This window comes from Amblyomma americanum, chromosome 6 (genome assembly GCF_052857255.1).
Source record: "Amblyomma americanum isolate KBUSLIRL-KWMA chromosome 6, ASM5285725v1, whole genome shotgun sequence".
Lineage (NCBI taxonomy): Eukaryota > Metazoa > Arthropoda > Arachnida > Ixodida > Ixodidae > Amblyomma > Amblyomma americanum.
Genome location: NC_135502.1, coordinates 145,545,816 through 145,558,327, shown reverse-complemented (window position 1 = coordinate 145,558,327; position 12,512 = coordinate 145,545,816). Strand labels below are relative to the sequence as shown.

At 44.3% G+C, this 12,512-nt stretch overlaps 1 protein-coding gene across 7 annotated transcripts in view; it reads left to right on the top strand.

The window, feature by feature from the left end:
* The first annotated feature begins 469 nt into the window (after positions 1-469).
* The window catches only part of LOC144094128 (uncharacterized), a 150,325-nt gene continuing 138,282 nt past the window's right edge, over positions 470-12,512 (top strand). For 2 of the 7 annotated variants that reach the window (XR_013306416.1, XR_013306417.1), the window contains exons 1-4: positions 470-608; positions 1,102-1,265; positions 5,095-5,484; positions 9,215-9,300. The gene's annotated coding sequence lies outside the window, so the exon portion shown is untranslated. Of the gene's footprint in view, positions 609-1,101; positions 1,266-5,094; positions 9,301-12,512 lie in introns of all 7 variants that reach the window. The other 5 variants (XR_013306421.1, XM_077628047.1, XR_013306420.1 and 2 more) reach the window with 4 other exon arrangements.

The following is a 12,512-nucleotide window of genomic DNA, read 5'->3' as shown; positions in this document are numbered from 1 at the left end:
AGAGTAAACATTGTGTAATTTTCTGTGAATGATGGCCCGAAAGTCGCGGGTTCGATCCCGGCCGCGGCGGTCGTATATCGATGGAGGCGAAATTCTAGAGGCCAGTGTACAGCGCGATGTCAGTGCACGTTAAAGAACCCCAGGTGGTCGAAATTCCCGGAGCCCTTCACTACGGCGTCTCTCATAGCCGGAGTCGCTTTGGGACGTAAAACCCCCATAAACCATAAACCAAACCATAACCTCAACATTCAGGTTTAAACATTGTATCGTGTTGTTGTAATACGAAACTTTCCGTTTCGCTTCGCGATAAACTATCATAGGCTTATCAGGCATGCAGCGAGCGCTCTCCTTAATTTTATCACATGTTGGTTTCATTTGGCGTTCACAGACCGCGGTGGGCAGTGTCACCTTTCACGCTAGCTTCTCGGCTATCTACGCTCCCGCCTCCGCCAAGGGTGGTTTGGGTCTCAGTGCGTCTTAGTGCTGACACGCTAGCAGACCCAGCGTGCTATTGGGACGCATACATCGGCAGGGCGCCGCACATGTTTTCAACCGAAGCATGATGCGTGTAGCGTGCGCGGCTTTTCTACTGCTTCTGAGCCCGATAGGTAAGCTTGCACATTATTGGTTTCTGACATCCTGTTGTCCACTGTATGTGATCGTGGGTGGTTTACTGCCACTATTACGGCGCGATGGTTAAAAGGGGTCATCCCATAACTACCATGCATTATTTATGTATGGTATGTTGAAAAACTCTCCCTCCCCCATTTTTCTTAACTGCCTATTTTTTTTTATCTAATCGCGGTTCGATATCTATTGATATTCGCCTCCAAAATTACCGCCGTAGATCTCTGCCCGAGTGTCAGGTGCTGTTAACTTAGAACTTTCATTAGCATACAGTGAACATAAAAACAGCAACATCGCAGCGCCCGCGCATTTTAACGATGAACTTTTCTCAACCACAGTACTGCCATAGGGGCGCCAAACCTTTTGACAGATCACTTGTTACCGTTGCACCGTTTTCTTCTTTTCCTCGCATACCGTCCTTACGTACGGTCGGTGGGAAATAAAAGTACACCCAAGTTCTTTTACTCTCACCAGTACAGCCTCGCCTCTACGGGAAAAGGATTTCACCTGCCCTCATGCGGATTCTTATGAGCCTGCTATTTCTCCTACGTCTGTTTGCGACGGAACTGTTGAATGCAGCGTACCAGCAGGCGCGGACGCCGACGGGGGTCTTCATGACGAAAATCCTGAGATATGCGGTGAGGCTTCCTGAAGCGATTGCTGCGACCTACCGCCCACAAACTTAAAGCGCTTAAAAAGTGTTTGCTCGCAAACAGTGTTTCCCTCCCGTTTTGCTATGTAAGCACAGGTTGACTTGCGCTTTTTCTTAAGCGCTTCTGTCACCCTAAGTGTAGTCGACTGCGTCAAGCAAACAACTAGGAATCTATTCGAGCCCCACCACCATTCTTGGAGAAGCAACCTGTTCTCAGGGTGGCTAACGTGACAAGCACTACTGCGCACTTTTTGTTGTCGGAGGTCACAAGTGACTTGCCCGGCCAATCGCTCAAACTGGCAGGATACTTTCTCACCGGAACTTCCCCGTCCTATTCCTGCTACGCCATGTTATCGAAAAGTTAGTCCTCATACCACAAGGACTCAATGAAGCCGTGGACCAAGTACACAGTATTCTTCAGGCCGTTTTACACCGTAGACGGCAAAATTGATGCTGCGTAAAAGATTGGAAGAGCGGCTTCTGTCTTTTTCCAGACACTCGCTTCCGGTGAATAAGCCAGAGCGATTGTAATCATGCAACATTTATCTTTAAATGCATCTGGATCTGCTATTAAAGCTTAACTCTCAAAGTGCCACTCTCGCGATGCAGCACCTTTCAAAAGATGGGTACGTTTCACTGGGTTGAATGGCTTCGATAGCGTGCATGAAAAAAGTTGCATCTTATCTGCTAGAGCAGTCTTGAAATCAGTGCCACGTTTCATTAGGCATGCATAGAATGCACCATGTTATGGGTGTTACTATCAAGTGTATTTCGACGCACTTCTTTGTTGGCAGTGGTTGTACGTGAGTTGTGAATTTGGAAGGGTGAGAGTGGGCTGTAGTTTCAGATCATTGTCATAATCACCGTCATTCTTATTCATAATTATTTCTTTTAAGCTCGGCTTTTCTCATAAAACTACTTGCTGATCGATAACCAGCCCCCAAGCCTGGACTCGTGGTCGTTCATAGAGGAATTCATATCGAACTCTCTTTTCCTTAGTCAAACGGAAACCGTAGAGCGCCGGTTACTATCCAGCCTATGGTATTTCTCAACCTGCGTAGATAAGATCGCCACAGCTGCAAGAACACACGGTTAATATGAGAGGCCTTTGTCCTGCATTGGGTGTAGTTAGGCTGCCCTTAACAAAAACTAATACGTCTGGAAGATACGGTGGGATATTTATATTGTATTTTAAAAATATTTTTTTCTTGAATGCACTAAAAATGAGCCGAAAGTAGGTTCTTGAAATTCTGTGCTTCCTTGATATTCGAAATATATGCTTAAAATTTTTCAACAATACGTCATTTAAAGCATATTTCGAGCATGTTTCAAAAACGTGAAAAAATGTGTATGCGGTTTTAGTATCTTCTCAGTGTAATAAAAGGGTACTTTCGTAAATGTGAAATTAATTCGTCTGAAGTATACGTCAATTTTAAAAAACGTGCAGTCTTTTTACATATATTAGAAGCACACTTTTGGCTACCGTAGAAAACACAGTGCTCGAAATGGCGTTTCCGGAAATGGCCATTGCATATTGCCAATGTATTGAAAATGCACTTTCGCAAAAACGACATTAATTCGTCCAAAGTAAGCTTCAATTCTTACGAATGAGCTGCCCTCGTAAGCGTGTTTGCAGCACACTTTAAGCTCCCGTTGAACACGTAGTGCTTGAAATCGCGTTTCGGGAAATGACATGTTGGCAGTGTATTTAAAGTGGGCGTTCGTAGATAACGAAATTAATTCATACAAAGCATACATCAATTTTAACGAATGAGGTGTCCGCGTAAACATATTTTCAGCACACTGGAAGCTGGCGTTCAACAACCTGGTGCTCGGAATTGCGTTTCGGGAAATGACATGTTGGAAATGTATTTAAAGTGCGCTTTCTAAATTTCGAAATTAATTCGTCCAATGTATACGTTAGTTCTAACGAATGAGCTGTCCGCGTAAATATGTTTTCCGCACACTGCAAGCTGCCGTTGAACAACCTGCTGTTTCAAGTCTCCTTTCGTGAAATCGCATTTGCATGTTGGCAATGTATTTAAAGTGTGCTTTCGGAAATGCGAAATTAATTCGTCCAAAGTATATTTCAATTCTAACAGTTGGGTAGTCTACGTTGGCATATTTGCAGCATACTTCAAGCTGTCGTGGAACAACCTAGTGCTCAAAATCACGTTTCCTGGAACAGTGAAAGCTCTCCCTTTTCTGTCTTCCATTCGTTTATGGTAACTTCTAGCAGGAAGGCAATCACCACTTATTTAAACTACATGTGGACAGCGTGATAGCATTATACCGGCAAGAGCTCCGTGCGCACCTCTGGGCCCGAACATGCCAGCGAAAAGTACCCAGAATGGTAAGGCCGACCGGCTCCCTCAGACGTCCATGTATTTGTTGGTTGACAGTGCGACACCTGACCATTGCCTGGCGCAAGTTACGACTAACAGTTCGGTTATAGATAGACCGCAGATTTGAAAGTGACCACTCCGACACTTGTGCGACAATTTGGGAGCCCACAGTCTTTGCGCAAAATGTTTCTACTCTCGGGGGTGGGGTATATATATATATATATATATATATATATATATATATATATATATATATATATATATATATATATATATATATATATATATATATATATATATATGGACGAGGGTGGCACTGGTGAGCAATCTCAAGATTCGCTTACAAGCAAAACATAATTACCCACGAAAGCAGGAGATTGGACAGCCGTCGCCTTAGCTCAGTTGGTAAGAGCACCGGAGGCGATATTCGGAGGTCGTGGGTTCGCATCCCACCGGCGGCATGGTTGTTTTTTCTGCTGCCTTATAAGTAAATTTTTTTTTAAAAAATAATTTATTGGCACTATATATTAAAAAAAAAGAAACATTCCCCTATGCACCTTGATTTCGGTGACTGTTGGCTTCCTTAATATGTTGTCAAACGAGCCCCTCACTTACTTTGCCTTGTCTGCTAATATATATATATATATATATATATATATATATATATATATATATATATATATATATATATATATATATATATATATATATATATATATATATATATATATATATATATATATATAAAAGACAAGCCAATTAAGTATTACGCTTGTTGGAACAATTCCTGTTTGCTGACGTCACTTTCCATCGGCATTTTCTTGTGTGGCGACATAATTCCCCTTCAGGCCCCGTTACGTGGCTTTTCATTGTCATAGACTTCTTGATGACAACGCGTTTTCTTTGGTCTTGTCTGTCTCCTGATGCTTATAGCCAGTTCAGTCATTACTTCTGTATTATCCGGTGAATCCGACCGGTACATCTTTTTGAAGCCGAGCAGAAGTTTATGTATGTTTAATGTGTTATTCTATATTAGTTGTGTAAACTAATGTATTTGATGTGTACATTTAGTGTATTTTAATTGTATTTAATATATATTTTAGTATATTTTGAATCTATTGAATGTACATTTTTATGTACAATAAATATACCAAGCGAACAAAAATGCACATTTCATGCAATTCTAAGAATGTTCAAAATAATATTCCTAGCATACACAGAAAGCATTTGTGCTGCAATTTAAGTATAGGGACAAAAATGCAAAATTAATAAGAAATGAATAAAAGTGTTCGAAATGCATTCTATGCACAGACTATTTTCGCTAAGGGTGGTGATAAAGATGATGATGATTCCTCGAATAATAAGACGCGAAGGGTGGCTTTTCATCCTCCCTCTAACAATACTTAGCATGTCACAAAAATTACAGCTGCCGCAGTGCCAATGTAAAGCTCCGCTGCTTTTGTTCCGCAGAATTTTGAAGCTCGGTACTCAGCAGAAAATGGCCGACTGCTGGTGTCTGGCGACGTTGGTCTGCAGAGCCGTATATGCCCAGCCTGGAATCTGTACTTTCAACGCAGCAGGGCAATGTGGTTCTCAATATCTTCGAGCCGTGGGCATGGAACAGTGACCCAGTCGGATTCCATGTGCGGTGCGTGGCATGCAGCAAGCGCGACGGGCCACGAGGTGAGGTGGAAATTGCACGGACTTCCGAACAGATGGCGACAGAGATCGCAGCGAACGTCACTCTACCGCTGCGGGGAGGCATGAACTACCACATCTCTGTGAGTGCCGTTGGTGCTGACGGTTCGGGCCGCACCCTTAGGGGCCCCGAAGTTTAGGTGGATGTCAGCGAGCCACTTGGTAAGACAATGCTTTTGTGCGTTGTGAACGGGCAGTGTTAGAGCTCAGTCTGTCCACGACGTGTATTTTAGCAGAGACCCCAACCAACAGAGAAAAGAACTTTAGTAAATCGTGAGTTTTGGGAGCCTGCTGCCCTCCTAATAATAGTTAATGAGTATTTTGCCTCAGAAATTACGTTGGTATCTAATGAAATTATTACCCAGAAGAAAAGCATTATGAATGGCAGGCAATATCAGAAAGAGTACTTCTCGACAAGATGTTTGCAGCCAGCCGAAATTTCTTATCAAGCTTGTTACAAAACTCGTTAAGTCATAAACTTCTAGAAGACCGCCGAAAAGTACTACTTAAAGGTTCGTGAAATAAACTTTCCCTCATTTCTGCTGCTAAGGCATGTTCAACCAAATATCCATGAGAAACATTTGAAGTGTAACCCAGCTCGGTACGCTAAGAGCAGGGCCCCATGCCCATATTCCAGAAACCTGCGTCATCGTAATATGTTGTCACGCGCCTTCGTAACAATATATTTGGGTTGCCTTATCGAGACGCGCACGATTTGGTAGTAGTGTAACTGCGGTGTCTGTAATTTTTTCCCCCTAATGTTCACAAAAAGCACGGTGAAAACAAGATATCAAAAATGATGAGACATAACACACCAGGCGCAAGCAAGCAAACATTAAGAAACAAAGGCGACTTCGGAAGGTTCTGGCCTAGTATAAGAAACTTAAATCATGCAGATGCTGAAGAACCGAAGAAAAGTAAATTAATTCAGTTGTACAACCGCCACGCTGTTGTGATTTTTTGCAACAATGAATCATCACATGGCGCCAATAAAATCGAAACAGGCGCGGTGTTTAAGGTTCATTTCCGCTCTAGCCAAGCTCAAAGGCGCCAATAAGTGTGTGAAGAAAGTGGAAAGGATAAAATTAAGTTACCCATCTAAAATCACGTCAGTATGAAAGTTACTGACTACGTAACGTAGTGCGGTCTTGCTTTCCTGCCTCAAGAGCTACACAGAATTCACGATTCGATGTTGAATGAGCAACTAATGTAGGCACCAATAAATGCTCGCTGTTGCACTAGTCAGGTAACTTGACATTGAAGAAAGCACAGGTGATCGCCGCTTCTCGAAGAAACCACGGATCTTCAAGAATCTAACTGCCGTACGAAATGATGATGTATCGCAGTCTACTACATGCAATGGGGAAGACGGCGAGGACGTCAGTGGTCTGTCTTTAGCGCTAAGCAAAACGAAATTGCTCCGCTGAAGGCGCGCACGGCTTCGGTGCACTTATTGAGCTTAACGTTGTGTAACCTCGCATGTGTGCTTGGTAGGGAGCGGAGGATCCAACGTTTAGTGGGCACTTTTGATATTCGATGACGTAGTGGGGTTAGTGAGCGACCTTTCTTTTCCTTTCGTACACTGATGTCGGCTTTGTTTTATATCGGTCACATCATAGCAACGTTTCCTGCGTCCTTTCATACTCAGGACACAATTCGAAACCTCATATTTTATGTTTCCTTCTAAAGTTGTTTGCTTTCTCCTGCCAGCTTTGTAACCTTTTAGCGCAAGGAAATTTGCCCTAAACTTTTGCACAAGGAAATGTCCTTTCAACTAGACCACAAAGTGTCCTGCTTATCAGATAGTCTGATGAATAAAAACAGCCAGCAAAAAAATAAGTGCGCTAGCGCTACAGCTCGTTGGCTAAGCGAAAAAACGGCCAACACATTGTTTGCTTCTGCATTTGCCTTAATGTTTACATTATGCCAGCAACAATCTACTTTGCCAAATAAGTAGGGCAACCTTTACCGCATTGTACTTCGGAAAGACCTTAAGGCTAGGAAGTTACAGAGCATTAAAGATAGAAGCACGTAGCCAATATTTTTATGACCAACCGTTTTCTAAACGTTTCTGTGAATCTGTAAAGGATGTGTACAATACCTTTCGGTCACTTTTCGTTTTATATTCGTTTTCAGTTTATTTTCTCTATTCATTTTCTTGCTTTCTTCATATTTGATATATCAAGCTTTTACATTAGGATTCCTTCTTGAGCGGTCAATCCCTATATGAAGTCGCAAAAAACAATGCGCAATGAATGCATCCGAAATTGAATTGGCTCAAAATGTGACCCCAGGTTAGGGACTCCGGTGAAAGCTTCAAGACATTTCATCTTAGACAAGCAGGAAAGGTCATGTCAGTGACTACTGGTGGGGCGCTGCTAGGCGGCGGATTTTAAAAACACCTGCTTTGGCAGCAGAAGCATTCTCTGCTGCGCATACCACCCTATTTTCATGGGTTTTGCTCATGCTTAGACATCAGAGAGTTTTGTAATATGCGGCACCAAGGCTCTGGACCCGCCAAGAAATTGGCCTGGTTGTAACGCGCATGTCCAGAAACCAAGGCATGCCTTGCGTCTTAGGTTTACGTTGTCCCCGAGGTCCACGGGGTGCGCCGAAGCCGCCCTGCGTTAAAAGCACATTGGCGATGTACATCGAAGGGAAACCGCTGGCTTAAGGCACGAGTTGTTGCCTTCCTGATAAATGAAAGGGCGCGAATGTTTAATCTTGTTTTAAGGTATTTCCGCTACAAATTGTTAGCCGTTGAAGGTGCTAAAATTTCATACTGTTTGCCGTACCCTGCGTTAGGTAGGAACCGAGACAAGACCTAAGAGGGGTTTACTATACTGGAGATAAGATAAATAACCACAAATATCAGTCATTTTTTATGTGATGTTTGTTTCTTTTACACATCCCCTATTTGCCGTAATGGCTCTGGAGAAAACGGACCCAAGCCTCACACCGTGCGTAGAGAAAACCTCTATTCTAAATGAGACAGGTACACGCGTCGGATTCGTGGAGGCACGCTATTTCTTAGGGACCACAATCTCTAGATTTCTTTATTCTAAAGCTGTTCTGAATTCACTGATAATTAGTCAGATTAATTTTAGTGTGCAGAATTTCTAATAAATCCCCCAGCGTTTCATAGTCCTGCTGCACAGAGACCAATAGTGAAGAGCTCCTGAAACTTCATTAACCTTTATGAAACTTCATTACCTTTACATTAGAGTGTTAATAGGGTGTATTCGGCCAAAGGAAGCGTCAGGTCCAGTTTATTTTTATTACTCAGGAATTATTCAAACGTTTTTGCATCCTTGAGAAGTGAATTTGAAATTTGAAATTTCGAGGCGCAAATTATGCGTCATTAATACGACATTCTCAAAAATTAATCTTCACTTACTTCTGCCACGACGCACCGCGTTGGCTCAGTCTGATCCTGCTGCTGCAAGCGATTTAAATGTATACAGAACTTGCTTGTGTTTCTTTCAATATGCCTTAAAAATTGTTCACAAAGATGACGTTTGCTGTACAACATCTTTTTAGACACCTGATAGCCTAAGGCCCGAAAAAGCATGCCTCCCTTAGAACTGCCTAGGGTTAATAATATTGGTCGTGTGGGCAGGCTAACTTCAACTAAGATTTATTCCAGCTTATATTCCACAACGTGTACCTCATCTTCTAAACAGAACCTGCTTTTTCAGTCTAATCCCTGCAAAAGAACACGGGCATAAATTTATACTGGCGCCAAGAAAGGTAAGAGCCATTGCTTGAGTGTTTTCTCAGTATGAAGAAATTGATGAGAGTATGAACCGCCTTGCTCTGACCAGTTTATTACTCGCTTCGCCGGGGAGCACTATTGTCTATAGCCCCAGCGACATGGTTGCACTCATTCCAGATCCTTACCAGGTATGGGCCTACGCTTTTGACTGTTTGAGAACATTCGTCTCTTGGCGGCCCGCGGAGAAGGTGGACATTTTCAATGTAAGTTGAGCGCCCGAAGACAGCGCTGCTTTTTTAACGCTTATTTTCTCAATTGGATCGGACTCAGTTTATTTGTTCATTATAAGCCGGCCCTCAGAAATTATCTGAGGCTTACGTGCAGTGCCCTGTAATACATTAACAACGCAATGACGCTGAAAATCTTTAACAGCTCCGAGAATATTCAGGTGGCCGGACACTGCCGGGCATATCTGCGTAGACTTAAACACTATAATATCAGCCATCAGAGTTGAATGAATTTGAAAAACCTAGTTTCTTACTTTGTGCTAAAGACGCGGATTGTTTTCGCTAGAGTGGAAGCTCTTTTTCTGTGACACCGATGAAACTTCGCCTCAAGCTAGATAAGGAGTCAACGTTTTGACTGCAGAAGAATTCGGGCTAACTTTTTGCGGCATATCAGGTTAAGCCTTAGAGGGGTGGTGAGACACAGAATTTTCTACGCAAATAAACAATATTATTTGTTTCTGGGGCGTACAGACATGCCTTCTAGAAAGCTTTAGTTGCAGGAGTTCAGCAGAACATAATTTAACCTAATTTTTTATTTTATTTTATTTTAATACCTTACAGACCCGGTGAGGGATGTTACATGGTTGGGTGGAAATAGGATAAGGAGCAAATATTTAAGATCGTGTAAGATGACTGGTGACGATTTCGGCGAAGTTTAATGAGAACGGGTTGACTGTGATGCCCCTGGATAGGCTGCTCCAATCTGCAGCAGCCCGGGAAAAATGAAGCAGCAAAAGTCGGGAAATTTAGAAAAGACGACGAGCGCGATAAGATATGCGGGCTGGCGGGGCAAGCTAGAGAAGACAGGTAAGTGAGCTATGAAAAAATTGATCAAATAAGCAAACGCACGCATTACAGCTACGAACTAAGATTATGAAGAACATAAAGAAAGGATGAATCTCGCCGTTCTGTTTTGAACCGATCCAAGTGCACTGATAAGGTTCCCATGAGGCGGGTTCCAAATCGGTGATGCATATTCTAATTTTGATCGGGGAAAATATTCGTAAGATAAAAATTTTACAGGTTGAGGAGCTTAACGGCGATGACATCTTAAAAATAAAAGCGTTTTATTACAGCCAAAAATATAGTAGTTGCGTTTAAACCCTATGACAAGTCGTTACATAGGGTGATGTCTATGTATTTATATGATTAAACTAACTGCGCAATGACGTTAGCGATTACGTAAGGGAAATGAAGTAGGCTACAGCGGCGGTGGAGAGACAGGCGCTTACATCTATGAGGGTTCAGTCTCATTAACCAATCGGCACACCATTTCTGATAGCGGTTAATGTCGTCTTGAAGTGATGCTTTGTCGATGACGTCAGTAAACTCAGAGACACACAACACATTCGTCGGCGAACATTAGTATATTAGAACATATTGCCACACTGCTGCCACTCTGCCAGAGCCACCATGTGGCAGAACCTAATATCTTATTTTGTGGCCGAGCGCCTTCGCCTCGAAGGAGTGCGGCTGTTCAGCGATCTTCTTTCAGAAACGGTTGTGCTGCCCTGCTTTCTATGTTTGTCAGTGAAATTTGATGGAGGTTCTAGGAAACATCTTATGTACACTGACCATGACGATATCTTTGACGCTGGTCCCCGACGCGCGGACGCCGCACTCGTCCACACAGCGAGCCGTCACCTGCGAGGCCTGCAACACGGGTTTGAGCCACTGACAACGTTGATGCGGGACATTTCGTCCACCCCGGGCAGCCATGCATGTCAGTGCTCCGACAATGCCCCGCTGATCGTCCTCGCACCTCGGTCGCCGCCATCCTTCCACGGCTGCAGGCTAGGATGTAGAAGGTTGGCTGGCCAGTTTTTGCCGTTTCGATGCATTCATCTAATGGGACGATTAGCGAAAGCTGATGAGCGTGTATTTCGCCCCGCAACACTCGGCGAAGACGTGGTTTGAGAACCATGAGGCGTCTTTCTTCAACTGAGCAACTATCCGCCGTGAATTGCGGTCCGTATTCAGCTCGAACTAGCGAAAGCAAAATCCTGAAATCGCCCTTCGCTCTGGGTCACAACAGTCAAACGAGAGCGTGGCCATGCTCACAGAGGACATGACACGAAACTTCAGTCGGGCAAATCCTTGCCGTTCCTGAGGCAACGAAGGTATGACACCGCATGCGTGGGGTGAAAGACCAGTTGTGTTAGAGTGCTCTGTATGTCTCCAGATGGCCGCTATCTACGGCACCATCTTCCCTTTGTGAGACCCTGGAGGCACTTGACAAGACATTGTGAAGCCCAGGATTAGTCGGGTGTCAATGCTCGTTGCTCGTTAGCTGTCTGAATGCTGACAGCCTGGCCGCCATTTTATTCGCACGGCGACAATCATTCAACTGGTCAAGGGCATCCCGCAAGAGTGATAGGGGCGCCGGCAGGAAGGCGAAAGACTCAAGCCGCCGGGGGGTCCAGGCAAGACGGGAAATGCCGCAGGCCCTGATATTCATAGGAAGGAAAGGAAGAAGTTCCAGCATGGAAAGAAGGATCACCCAAATGGACGGCAAAAAACGAAGAAAGATAGTTATTGGAGTGACAAGCAAGGCCCGAGACTACACCGCTGGGTATCGGTCCTCTGGCGTCCCGAGTGCCCAAGCCATCGGAGAGAAGATGAGCCGCAGCGAACGAATAGGGTCAAATCCGCAGTGCCTGCCTCCCTCCTGACGAAGACTCCGGCGCCGACGCAGCGGCATATAAGAGTGGGCACCCCAGCTTCCACATTCTGTACTCTATAAAATGTAATTTTTAATTACACCTGTTTTTTTTCCAACTGAGCCTAACGTATCTCCTTGCCTCTAAGTCCCGTGTTTATCTGCGTAATACGTGAGGCCGTTACAGCTGTTTACTGGCCTTATTCGCAACCCGCCAACAACCGTTGCCACCTTTCCCAAGCCACGAGTATGGAACGTGCGTTGCAGGAACGGAGTGCACAGCACGGCCGTCAGGCAAATGTAGCGGCCACTCAATGCTGCGCGCCCGTGCCCGCCTCCGGGCAGGAGGCCCTACTGGAGCTTGTGCGGAGCGTTATTCTCGAAGAACTAAGAAACCTCCGTTTGTATGCTCCGTCGGCAAGCACTGCTTCTACAAGGGACGTCGTCCGTGATGAAATCCAGTGCGGTTCAGCCACCACCAGTGCCACTACCAAAGCCATACGTAATGCTTTCAGATATTCCCTACGCC